The following is a 13,052-nucleotide window of genomic DNA, read 5'->3' on the forward strand; positions in this document are numbered from 1 at the left end:
TCAATAGTCTGTCTGAATTAATTCCAAGCAGTCCTCTAGTAAAGTAGAATAAATCTGTAGGCTGTTGGTGTAACATATACAATGAAATCCGACAATATAGCCAAACTGCAGCACATCTGAAAACGTAGTTGTTATTAATCTCTTGTCTTGGTAATTGCTACGGTTAGTCACACAATAAATAGACAGTCATTTACTATATTCCAGCTACCCTACTGATGCCTTTTGCTTTGGCAATCAACCACTCATCTCTGCTTTGCTCAAGGAAGTATGATTTGTAAATTCTTGGCATAACTAGATAACCCTGACCTTTGTCATCAGTTTCTGATCCAAATAGATATGTCCTCAAAGAAACAGATTGAATTTTCTTTCTCTACTTCAGCATAATATTATAACAGTTTTGTAATTCTTCAGTCCCCTTTATGTGCTTATAATGCATATTTGCAAATGTTGTTTGAAGAATATTATTAATATTACTAAGTTAAGCTTAAAAAATGACACAAACCATTGCTCAGGTTATAATAGAGCAATCTTCTTTGTCAGTTCTATGTATGAGCATTATGATGCCATCTTTAACTGCACAGTAACACTATTTCTTCACAAGGGTCGTGCTGTAGTTGGGAGAAATATGAGTGGTGCTTTTTGTGTTATTTTTTTTTTCCCTTCACTTTTAAGGATTTGAGATAGGGCACTCTAAGTTACTGTCGAGTGTCCATCAGTCTGTTGGCTTGCTTTTGAGTGTAAGTTTGTTACCTAATTATGAATACATCTTTCACAGAAGCCTAGGGGCTACATTACCCCAGGGTTGCAGATTGAACCCCTCCAGATGCCAACTGTAAAGGAAGAACTGATATTCCTAAATGATCCAAGGCCGCAGCCCCATGCATTGTAGATGACGTGGTGATGATTGATGCATGAACTAACAGTGAAAAGGTGACTGGTAGCAGCTTTGGAAGCAACGTTAATCAGGGCAGCAGTGTGTAATTCTATGTCACGAGACTCCTTTCTCTTCTTGTCTTCAGACTGATTTATGGTGCAGATTTCTCTCTCTGCGGCAAAGATGAGCAAAGATGCTACAGAGAGCAGGCTCAAATGCCATACTCATGCCAGGCATTAGGCATTGTGCAGGCTATGTGGTCATTTAATTAGAGACTATATAAATATGCTCAAGTGGAAATTCGAGCATCACAGGCAGTCTCAGTCCTAGCATTACAAAACTTAAAACATGCTTTATTTTCTGGCATTGAAAACGTTTTACTTTTTTTTTTTTTCTTTTCATGTGCCATTGGCTGCTGTTTTATCAGTGCACGCTGGATTAAAAAAAAATGGCATCACAGACATCTACAGGTCATCAGCAGAGCAGTAACTGCTATGTTAACTGCCAACTCAGGCTGACAAGCCAGCTTATATCAGCAGAGTGGTTGTCATCCTTTACATGGGCCATTTCTAGCCCCGTTTCAAAGACAATTGAAAATAGCAGAGAAACAGCCAGACCTCGTTGGTTGTGTCTCACCTTGAAATCTTTCTTATTTTCCTGTTCAGGCTGAGCCTTGGGTCTTGGGGATGCAGGGTGAATAATCTTTTCTTCAGCTGTTGTGCACAGTCAGCATCCCAGCTGCTCGTCTGAAACTCAGTGAGTCATTTGCAGCATCACCAACTATTCCCTTTGCTTCTTACAAATCTGCAAATCTGTTTATGCTATACACTGCAGTACAGCATATGCATAAATCACTTAAGTATATGTGTATATGCACAGGTACTACAAGTATCCAGGTGGCAGCAGCATGGAGCTCACATGGGTTAATTCTTCTTGCCAAGAATTCTCTTTATAAGCTGGTCTGCTCCTGCTGCTGGGTTCTATACTTGGCTGCACCTGCTCAGATACACATACCCGGTGCTGTGATGACAACTGTCGTCAGTGATTTTGTACCTCACAAAGACTCTTTGATCAAGAAAACAGCGTATTTATCGTTGGCAGCCAATGCTTACAGTAAGCGTGTTTTAAAATCAAATTCTTGTTTAATGAAGGGGAACACTGTGTTTGTCTTTTGATATTCTGAACCTGGATTCATCACTGCTTAGAGTACATGACAGACTTTGAAAAACAAAGCTGCTATGGCTTTCCTTTCTGTGCTACTGATACTGGGACTGCAAATATTATGAAGTTATCCCTGGAGGAGTTAGAGCAGTGGTGGTAAAGGCAATACCTTTCAATCTTTACTTTAAAATTCTGCATGTGTGTAGCCACGGTCTATAGTTTTATTTGGAGGAGAGTATATGGTTCTGCTAAGCCATGCTCACAGTGATATATCTGAAATGAAAGAATTTATCGAAACATTTTTGAAGTCAGAAAAATTATAAAGAGAAAATAGGATCTCAGAGAACCCTGTCCATCAAGTGGTAAACCTTTAACTGAAAGTGGCATATCCAGAAAGTAAGTAAACAAAAACCAGAAGTGTTAAGAAAATAGAAACATTGGTGGCTCTGTCCTCCAGTTTAGAAGAAAATACATCGCAGTGACTACAGCCTGACACCAAAGGGATTTCCCTTAAAATTACCAGTAGAAAAATAGCTGATAATGATGGTCTCTGGACTTCCAAAGTTCTGTTTCAGAAGTCTTTACAATACAATTATACCAATTAGAGCTGTTCTTCTTCAGTCAGAGGCTGTTGACATGAACGTAGACCCATCAAGGACTTCCTGGGACAACGATGCTACTCTTTTCCTAATGCAGGTAATCTCATACACTATACTTTCATTTAGAAATGTATTGGTCTTCTCTTGAAATTATTTAGGTTTTTTTTTTAATTATTATTATTACCGTTACTCCCATTGAAAAATGTATCTGCTATACATTTATACCACTTAACAATTCTTACTTAAAAAGTGTCTTTTAGGTTACGTCTCTTTCTCCAAAACATCATTTAATGCCTGATTTTTGTGTGGTCATTTTCTCTTGCAACCTTCGTTTTTGAAGACTAAGCACTCAAGGACAGGCTCTGTTCTCTTTATTACCTGAGTAGCCATGTTTCCATTTGAATTAATCTTTCATGAACAGTACACAGAGTGTACACTGTGTTTGAGATGAAAATTCAGCATTCAAAAAAACATTAATATTCAGGTATCTTTGCTAGAAACACCTCCTTCTTGCACTCTTGCATGATACTTGCCTTTTTCACAGCTGCACACATTTTGTCTCAGTTTCAGGAGCTGACAATTTTCTGACAGTCTTCTGTGACTGCCTCAAGTGCTTCTTTTCTTCTGGTATTTCCAGCTCTCAGCATATCACAACGCTGCTTCTTGTTATTCCCCAGCAGCATTACGTAGCATTCACACTGCCTCATTTAATCCCAATTTATTAATCTATTCCTTAAGGACAACCATATTTTCCTAGAGCCCAGTCACTCTCGGGGTCACTGACCTACAAATGCTGCTACTGCCAGTAAGCAGAACCAGAACACTGGATCTGATTCCAAAATAATCAGTTTGAGTCTATTTTTGGAACCAGAATAGAACCCAAACCTCTTTCAGAGGGTCTTCCTGAACTTAACTGCAAGTGAGCTTCTCATTCTTAATGCTTCTACTTCAGGGCTCTGCTAAGAACTGGAAGCATTAACCAGAAGCCTGGTTAGTTTAGGGACAGTTTGGACATTTTAGATACAAAGAGTATAATCACCCTCCAACCCATCCTTTTGCTGCTGGGGGACTTCAACCAGCAAAAGCTCTGTTTTGTACCCTGGTGCTGCCCTGTGCTGCTCTGCAGGCACCAGCAGTACCTCTGCATCTTGTAACTTTCTGCACTTAGCCTAGATGTCATGTCATCTGGTAGACACAGGCTGGCCATTGCTGTGAATTCTCCTTTTCTGCCTGCAGTGCTCCACATAAAGCTTCTGGGCCCCAACAGCCTGAAGCTGCCTGGGAGTCCCACCTGGCTATTTCATCTTTCACCAGTGTGCAGGTTTCTCTGCCTCTTTGTACACGTGCTATTGAGATACGTGCCTATACATATGAGCTCAATATCCAATGAACACAGGAGCAAGTTCACAAGGGGGGGAACTTCCATCTCCTGCTCCAGCTCCCCAGCATCTACCAGATGACATTCATTCCTGCAGTTACGTGCAGCATCACATGTTCATTCCAGCTCCTCAGGTTTATTGACTGGTGTTAGCAGGGGAGGCTGGGCTGCCTAAGCTCTGACAGCAAGGACTCTTTGTTCGTTCTTTAAATACAGTACACATTTTTACCAATTCCTGTCTTTAATATCTAGAATTAACCTTACCACATCTTAGAAATTTCTTTTATAAGCATAAAGGTGCAATTATAATTCCAGCTTCATTTTTAAATATTTACTTTTCATTTTCTACTTTGAAGGTGGATTATACATAAAGAAAAATGATTTAATAGAATTTTTTTCATTTGTGTCATTGTAGAAAACACGGGGGCCTCTTTTTTATCCTCCTGAGAAATCTGACTCTAATCACACAACTGGGTGGTTGTAAGAAAAAGAAAAGCTTCAAGATGAAAAGAGATATACCTGGTTTTACATACCTTCTCCAAGTAAGTTCTCTTCTGGTCTGAAATTATGCAGGACACAGCAATGAAATATGGTAGAAATTATGTGAGTACTTGGGTTAGCCATTTGTATGTCAGTGCCCTTAAACACATAAGTGTCTCTGCTTACCTACAGTTATGGTATTAAATATTATATTATAAAGCCTGTAGAAGTCTTTTACATGGCCTTTTTGGTGCATTACGTATGACAGGAAGAAGATAGTAAACCCTTGTTTTTCATGAAAAATAATCACGGGAACATGACATGCCCTGATATGTAAAAAGAAATACAACAACAACAACAACAACAAAATGGATGTTCTCTAGGTTATTTCTGTCCTAAAAGTAAAACAATGCTGATGTTGATAAACACTGACTAGGTATTTTTGCTCCGACCAGCTGTTTTAGAGCACTCAAGCAGTAGAACACTTCAAAAGAGCCATCTCTTAATTTAATAAGCATTTGCGCTCATGTAATTTTAGTTTTATTTTCCCTCCTCACAGGGGTGAGGATCTGTATGCCTTGGTAGTTATTTCCATGTTTATTGACAAAAAAATCTCAAAACATGATATAAACAACACACCGAGGAAGAAATTATAGTAATTGACACAACAGAGGGATAGACAATGTTGTAGTTACCTGCTGCCAAAGTCAGTCCAAATAGCATGGCTGTACAACACTATGAGCTGCAAGGGAGAGATGAAATAAGTTGATCTGTTAGTTGACCTAATGGAATCCTTTTTCCTGTTAAAGAAATGGAGGTACCCTTTCTGTTAGGCTCTCCTGTCTAGCAGAAATTATTAGAAAACTTGTAGGAGCTTACTGTGTTTGAGATCTCTGTCCATCTCTGGTCACCTGTTTCCATCTATGTAAGGGGGCTTATAACTTAGATACGGGGTAGCTGCAGAAACCTTGTTTCCTGAGGATAGCCACTTAAAGAGGAAGGGTATCCGCTGAAAATGAAGTAGTTTAAGTCAATGTTTTTGTATGAGTTCGACAAATATACACATGTGGGGATAGGCATGAGTTGGGCACACGCTGCATCCTTGGAGCTTTCTGTGGCTGATGGACCTGGGCAGGAGGACCTCCTCCTGGGACAGACAATGACAGTAGTCCTGGTCTTAAAGTGCTCTAATGGAAGATCTGAAAAGTCATGCAGAGAACAAGTCAGTCTCCAGCACCTCCTCAGCAAGAACAGCTCTTCAGGGAACTATGTGGTGAATGATGTTCTTCCCAGTCCAAATAACTCAACTGCCTATGTTTCCACTTAAAAACGTAGTTTTTTTTCTTTTCAACACTCTTATCCATCTTAAATTGTCTTGCTTTTCCGTATAATATTTTATATTTCCCTTTACATGTGTTGTCTTCAGTAGTGGATGTTGAAGAGTCCTATAAATCCACCACAAAGTGGAATGGATCCCGGCATGGCTCATGTTCCAGCATCGGACCTGCACTGCAATTTTAGTTCTCAAACGCAGCATCACATCAGGGACCATCAGCGGGGCGTTGCAGTTTGGGCTCCGGACAGAAGAGGGGGCACTTCGGATGGCCAGAAGGAAAAGCTCGGCCAGATGTGGACCAGCTGCAGCCCCAGAGCGCCTCCTGCTCCAGGGCCCCGTGCTACCGACCGCAGTATGGAGCGAGCAGGGGGCTTGCTGGAGATAGGAATCCCAAGGACGGCGTGCTGGGAGCGAGATACGCGGTTAATATTTCTGCTCCACTCCAAAGGTGGCTGAGACGGTATAGATTTAATGCTCGATACTTGCTCTGGAGCCTCCATGCTGTTTAAATCTGCACTATGGAAGGTTGTGGCTTATTCAGTCAAGGTTGTATCTTGTAAACCACCCGAGGAACAAATTCCATGCAAGGTTGCCTGCGTGCAAATATGATTTTTGACACAAACTGCTGGATTCCCTGACGTTTCTACTTCTACCTCAGGTAAATTTGTATCGGCTGCACTGAACAAGCAAAAATGCTTCCACACTGTAAAACACTCCCATAACATTGATTCAAGATTGATCACTTGCACGAGGTAGTTCAGAGAGTAGTTATAGCTGCGCAAAACCTTTTATTCAGGGTTAGAATTTGACCTAGCGTGATAACCAGGCAATAAAATGGGAGTCGGCTGTCAATTTCAGGAGAAATAAGGCATCACCAGAGCTTAAAGATCTGCTTCATAACATTTCTATCAAATAAATCACATCTCCTGAGTGGATATTTCCACAATTCTTGACAAGGAAGAAAGAAAATATTGTCTTTGCCTAGATCTGGTGAAGTGAAATAAAGCTGTAATGATTGCTAGCCAACCACATCTACACACAGAATTAATGCAAGCACTCAGTGTGCAGAGATGTTTTAAAATCTTGATTTACAGTCTGTGTTTTGTAAATTAACAGAATCCTCACAGCCCTCACATGATCTTCATCGACCAATTCTGTGTTTGAAACACATGCCATATGTTTGAAACTGACCCTAATGCTTCTGAAGAAAGGAGTGGTTGGTGTTTTCAGGAAGCAGCCTGGAATCCAGTGCTAGCTGGTGAGTCATTAAATAAGGAGAATAACATTTACAGGACGTAATACAATATATCAGTTTAGCAGAACTGAAATTTAACTTTCTCAAATGCCACTTCAGATAAACAGAATGTAGTCTTTCTCCACTGGAACTGGACCAGGTGCAGAATAAGCTGCTATAATTATGCCTGCCCTACCATGAGGACCATTGCAAGTATTTTAATCTTTCTTATTTCTTACATTACACTATGAAAACTTCATTGAAAAATACATTTCAACTGTAAAGCTGTTTGAAGTATGAAGTCTAAAGTGTATCTTGAACAAATGTTGCAGATCTTCATTCTGAATTGGTAAAAACTGTAAGTATGAGATGTCAGAATTTATACTGTTGTGCTATTTTATTGTTACTCAGTGAGGTAGAAACACATCAGGATAGGGTCTAGAGGCCAAGTTTATCCAAATATATGAGGTCAACTCTGAGAAGACTGTTATGGACTCTGGAAGAACAATTACAGAAACTGTAAAAGTATTCTATCCTTGGAAAAGAAGTACTGGTCTGTATAGGAGTAATAGGAAAAAGATAACACTGTCTTGTGGCTATAAATTCAGCTTCATAAGGATAATTTCCTTTGCCTATCCATGTACAGCTAACAATGAAAAGACTTAGAGAAGCGCGAAGTAATATTTTCTTTTATGTGTGACACAGAAAACAAAGCAGAACATAAAAATGTGACGCTTGAGTGCTTGTTTTCCTCATTTTTATTTTCTCCAAATACTCTAAATACTCACGGGTACAGTCTTCTACTATGGAAACTGATGAAGAAATCAGATATGTATTTGCTGCAGTTTTAGAAAAATAATATAAATCTACTTGTTTAGTTTGTCTTGTTCAACAGAAATTACATGGCGTCCTGACAGCAAAATAGACTAATAATCATAACAAATCTAATTCATCCCTGTTCTATTTTGAACTAGAGTGAACTTTCTCTGCAAGACATGGGAACAACTCACAGATCTATTATTCTGGAAGAATTATAGGCAGAATCAATACACGTTGCTCATGACACACATCAGTGGGTTGTCATAACAGTGATTATAGCTTCTCCATCAGTAGACAGAGTGAATACTCAGGCTACTCTGAAAGTTTTTATCACATGACAAAACAAAGTGAGTTTTCCAGGCCTACCTCACCCTATCTTCTTATTTAAGTAAATGTAGAAAAAGCTTGCAATGAACATTATAGACCTTGCTGCTCACTTGCCATTTACTATTGTGGCGGTGTCAAGCTAATAGATTTTTCAGTAAGTGGCCAGAAGTAAAAGTAGCCTCTATTGGGTCTGTCTACTTTGGTCATGACTTTCTGTTTATTGTTTTCAGCAGAAAAAGAAGCTCAGAAAACTAATGTCCAGTAACATATGACAATTCATATCTTTACAATTTCAATATTTTTCCTGGGGAAAAGAGGAGGCATTGTACATACGCAACAATCAGCACACTATCCTCTAGCTAACGAAGGACTGAACACTACAATAAAGCTTTGAAAGAAAGGTTAGAGGTGGCTAAACTGAAGGGAAAATCTGGGAAAACAGTCACTTCAAGTTTCTTTTAAAAATAAAAAGGAGACATGGTGCAGCAAAACTGAGGGAGATTTTAAATCAGGAGGAAAATGTTGTTCTGTTGTAAGCACTTAGGATGGAAGTACCAGTCTGGTAGGATTTGAGTAAACCATTCAGTGGAAACAGCAAAAATGAGAAATGTTAGGTTAGTTTTGCACTACCAAGGATTGGCAGTGTGCAAGGAGTCTGTGAGAAAACAAAAACCCATTGTATGGGAGAATCATAGTTTACCTCTCAGTACTGTCTGAAGGAGAAAAGAGCCCTATATTTCCAGTGAATGATAAATAAAAAGATTTTTTTTCACTCTGCTTGTGTCTTACCTGCAGCAACTTGGACATGTTTTAGCACGTCCACCTGTAACTGTATGCTTTGTGTTACTCCTTCTGGTGTAGGATGCACAAAAGGAGTAAGAGGATGAGCATCCAGCCAAGCCTACAGAATCACCTGCATGAGCTAGAAACAGAGACATCCTCTACTCTGATCCTAAAGAATTTGTTAGGGGGAATTACTTAGTTCTATGTCAGCTTGTCAGTTTGTTTCTTACTTGGCTACTTATTTCCTGAATATGAATTCTAGGATGTCAGTTACTTCTTTACTGCTGTTCTTCTACACAGTTGGGACTGCACTTGCCTTTCTGGACAGGGGAATACACGGTACTGCAGTGCTGACTCTGCACACGGAGGATGTAGACCACCTAGATAAAGCAGAGAAACAGTGTCCTTTGGTGTGTGTGCACAAGGAGTTTGCTTCAGTACTGCTACTGCCACTGGCATGGGTAAGAACATAGTGCTGTCCATTCATTCCTACTTAGTGAATAAACTTCTTACATTTCTCCTTCTTTCTACTTGGGTAGACAACATATAGTCACATCTAAAATCTGATAGATAAGCAGCACTCAGGTGATGCTTTCGATCTGGCTTCCTACTGTATGTGTCATTCTTTGGCTTCAATAGCTTTCAAGCCAATGGTTAACCAAGGTTGGCAGAGGGTAGATGATAGGTGTCTAACCCCTTGGTTTATGTTGCACTGAATGAAGAGGAATTGTCTCAGGCCAAATATATATAGGTTGCTCTGAAAGTAATGCCTCCTTTTTATTTCCATGGAAACTACAAAGGATAGAAAGCACCCAGTACCACTTTTTGATAGAGCAAATCCTCAGCAAGAAAAAACTTTTTCATCATACTCACCATCATTAGCTATGCATTTCCATCAGTGATGAATGAGAGCCTGCCTTCCATGCTCATAAAAATCAGAAGTGACCCACTGTTGTCACTGTTGAAGCACACCAACCACCACCTCACTGTGCTGACATCCAGTGTTTGGTCTCCATAAACATTCAGCAAAGGCTGATACAAGCTGCAGTCCCAGCATGTCCGCAGCCATGGAGCAGCTCTGATGGCAGAGACCAGGCAGAGTCTGGTGATCTCCAGACATATCTGTAGGGATGAAGCCTTCAAGCTGGCATGCCAAATCAGCAAGGCAAGGATGAGATCAGCAAAGCATACAACCAGGCACTCGCATATCTGCGAGGCGACTCGGGCAAGGACTGATAGCAAGGGCCTGGGCCTGGGGTAAGAGGCCCCAGAGAGCAGTCTGTGGCTCTGTCACACTTTGCTCTTCAAAGTGGCCTGATCCCACGTTACACAACTCCACCATATCAAAGTGACCTTTAGGAGCAGCAGGCAGAGCAAAGGGAAGGAGGCTGGAGCCTGTCTGTGCACACAAGGCCCGATACCATGCAGTGAAGTACCTGTAGGATGTACAGCACTTCTGGGGTTTTGTTTTATACATTCGGACTAGGGCTTTTAAATCTGTTGCTTCTGAGGAAAAAAAAAATAAAAAAAAAATTGCAATGAATTAGGCTAATTCTCATTTATTCAAAACCCAGTGATCCAGCTGTGGCTTCTCATATGCAGATTGATTTGGCTCCTATCCTAGTAAGACTTTTACCGCATTTAGCAATAACCTTCCATACCTAGCTTTGTCTGCAGCTCCTCATGTGGCGACCAGTTGTTTATAAGACAAAGACCATCTGCTTATCAAAAGAACTAGAGAGATTACAGGAAGAAAAACAACTACCAAGGCCACAGAATTATAAGGTGGATGGGTTGCTTGTGACCACCCTCCTTCACAGACAGCAGGCTTTTGTGGGGCATCTCCAAACAGTCGTCTGCAGTCAGAGTGCTGGCTGAGTGATGCACGGTGCAGGCCCTTAGGTAACTGAGTGCCCTTGTGTGGAGAAGTTCTGAGTCATATATTCATGGAAGTGTTCATAATCTAACATTAGTGGGAAGGAAGGTCATTTTGTGGAAAATTGAGTTTTAACACATGTAGGATTCAGGCAGTTTAATTACGCACAGAAGTGGTTTGCTGCCTAAATATTTCTTTCCTGAGCTTTGTGCTTTGATCCTGCAGCACTCTGTGGAAGATCCTGGCAACAGGGGAGAGCTCATTGCATTGAGTCCTCAAAAAGGGACTGCTGCTGCTCAAGTGAGCAGTAGAGAACATGCAGGGAGGCCTCACAGGATTCAAATTGCTCTGGAAAAGAATCTGATATTTGAAAGATATTACCAAATTCCCCTTTTTTTTCTCACCTCTGAGGTCCTAGAATAATTGAAATATCTACATACATATCTATAGATATACCTGCAGCTATACTATATAATACTATATAATAGCTAGATATAATACTATATAATAGCTATATTGGTAGCTGTGAAGCATAGCGCTTGTTTTTTCTTCTTCTTACTCTGAATACATACAAGCTGCTGGAAAATATTAAGAACAGCTATATTAAAGTCAATATGACTCTTCAGCTTCATTGCTATTGTGACTTACATTGTCTGTCAGTAAAACCGAGCAGTGACATTGATTGTGAAGTGAGGTTTATGAGAACGCGTGTCTGTGCCTTGTGTTACACTCACGGGTTCTTATTCTCCTCTTTCCCCTCCCATGTAGAAACAAAAACATGGTTAGCATAATGGCAGAGGGGCTTTTCAGAGGAAAACAATGTGTCTGTTTTTGAGTAGCTCTACATCAGAATTTCTTTCTAATTGTGGAGGAATTCTTCACTTATTTAATGTCACATATAGCTAATATTGTTTCATAAAAGGCTAATAAAACCCATGTGGTTAAGTAATTGGTTTTCAGGATTGCGTCTGTGATGGGTGTTTGCCTTTGTTCCATCACAAACTGTCATACTGTGCCTGTTACTCTGCTGTGTTACTGTGAGGAGGAGCTCAGTACAGTTCAACCAGATGCAGTTGCACAGAATACATCATTTCCCCAGAGTAATTAATTCGGCCACTACAGTGTTTATCTCGCTTTAGTCTGATTTTTTCCAGCTTCGGTTTCCATTAGTGTGCTGTCTTCTTCTGCCAGGTGACAGACAAGGGAGGACAACACCATTTTTTTCCGTGGGATTGGAGGGGAGCTGCCACAGGCTGCATTCTGGTTCATTCCTGGGCAAGTGCCTGACCATGAGCACTGCATGCACATTGCTTTCCTCCCTGTTCCTCTCTTGGATCAAAGCAACACCTTCCCTGGAAGACAAAACTGTCTGCACCTGGAAGATGTACCTCACTTACTGTCCCAGACATGGGTGTAAGTGAGGCTGCATTCAATTTGGCTCTCCTGGCTCTCCTCTATCCCCCATTGCTATCCCAGTATCACCTCATCTCCTGCGTATACTCATGTGGGCAGTGCTCACCCGCAGCATCGTGTTTCAGAAACACTGTCCTCATGGGTTTTTGGCACTTGGAATGGAAAAGTCAGGGGGAAAAAAAAAGGGTGATTCTTTAGGCTTTCAAGGGCAACAGAGGAGACTGGAAACAAGTGCTGTGTGTCTGGGCACAGCCACGCTTTGCAGCCCGGCCTGGGGGCTGCCTGGGGAGCATGCATTTGTGGAGCAGACACTGCCTTTGAATCAAATTCCTCTCTGTGACAACCAGACTCTTCCACTGATGGGAATGTTTCTTTTACAAATGCATTTAGAGACTGACACAGCCACAACATAAACAGTGGAGGAGAGGGATTTTCACAGCTATGCCGCTGCTGGGAGCTGCAATGTGCGCATGTGGGACTCACAGCAAGGAGGGCTGCACTGCCAAGGATGGATTCTGCCCCATCCTTCCCTGTGCCTGTCTTCACCTGATATTGTTCAGATGAGCAAAAATGAAGTACTGACTGCTATCTTTCATTTAGCTGTGGTTAACAGATAAAAAAAAAAAAAGAATAAAAAAACAATAAGGAAGTATTTTCTACCTATCATTCCATGTTCCTCTTAGTAAAAAGTGCCCTTGAGTGAAGAAAAATGTGACAGGGACACATCCTGAGTGACAAACCTTGAGCTCTGGAGACAGTACAAATAGTTCGA

The 13,052-nt window shown here is 40.8% G+C and overlaps 1 long non-coding RNA gene across 1 annotated transcript; it reads left to right on the top strand.

Moving 5' to 3' along the window:
- Positions 1–1,856: 1,856 nt before the first annotated feature.
- On the top strand, positions 1,857–12,840 carry LOC121109771. The gene is made up of 4 exons (XR_005857717.2): positions 1,857–1,987; positions 2,657–2,731; positions 4,428–4,554; positions 5,919–12,840. It is a non-coding gene; the product is annotated as an uncharacterized LOC121109771 (long non-coding RNA).
- The last annotated feature ends 212 nt before the right edge of the window (positions 12,841–13,052 follow it).

The sequence above is a fragment of the Gallus gallus genome, chromosome 2, assembly GCF_016699485.2.
Source record: "Gallus gallus isolate bGalGal1 chromosome 2, bGalGal1.mat.broiler.GRCg7b, whole genome shotgun sequence".
Classification (NCBI taxonomy): domain Eukaryota; kingdom Metazoa; phylum Chordata; class Aves; order Galliformes; family Phasianidae; genus Gallus; species Gallus gallus.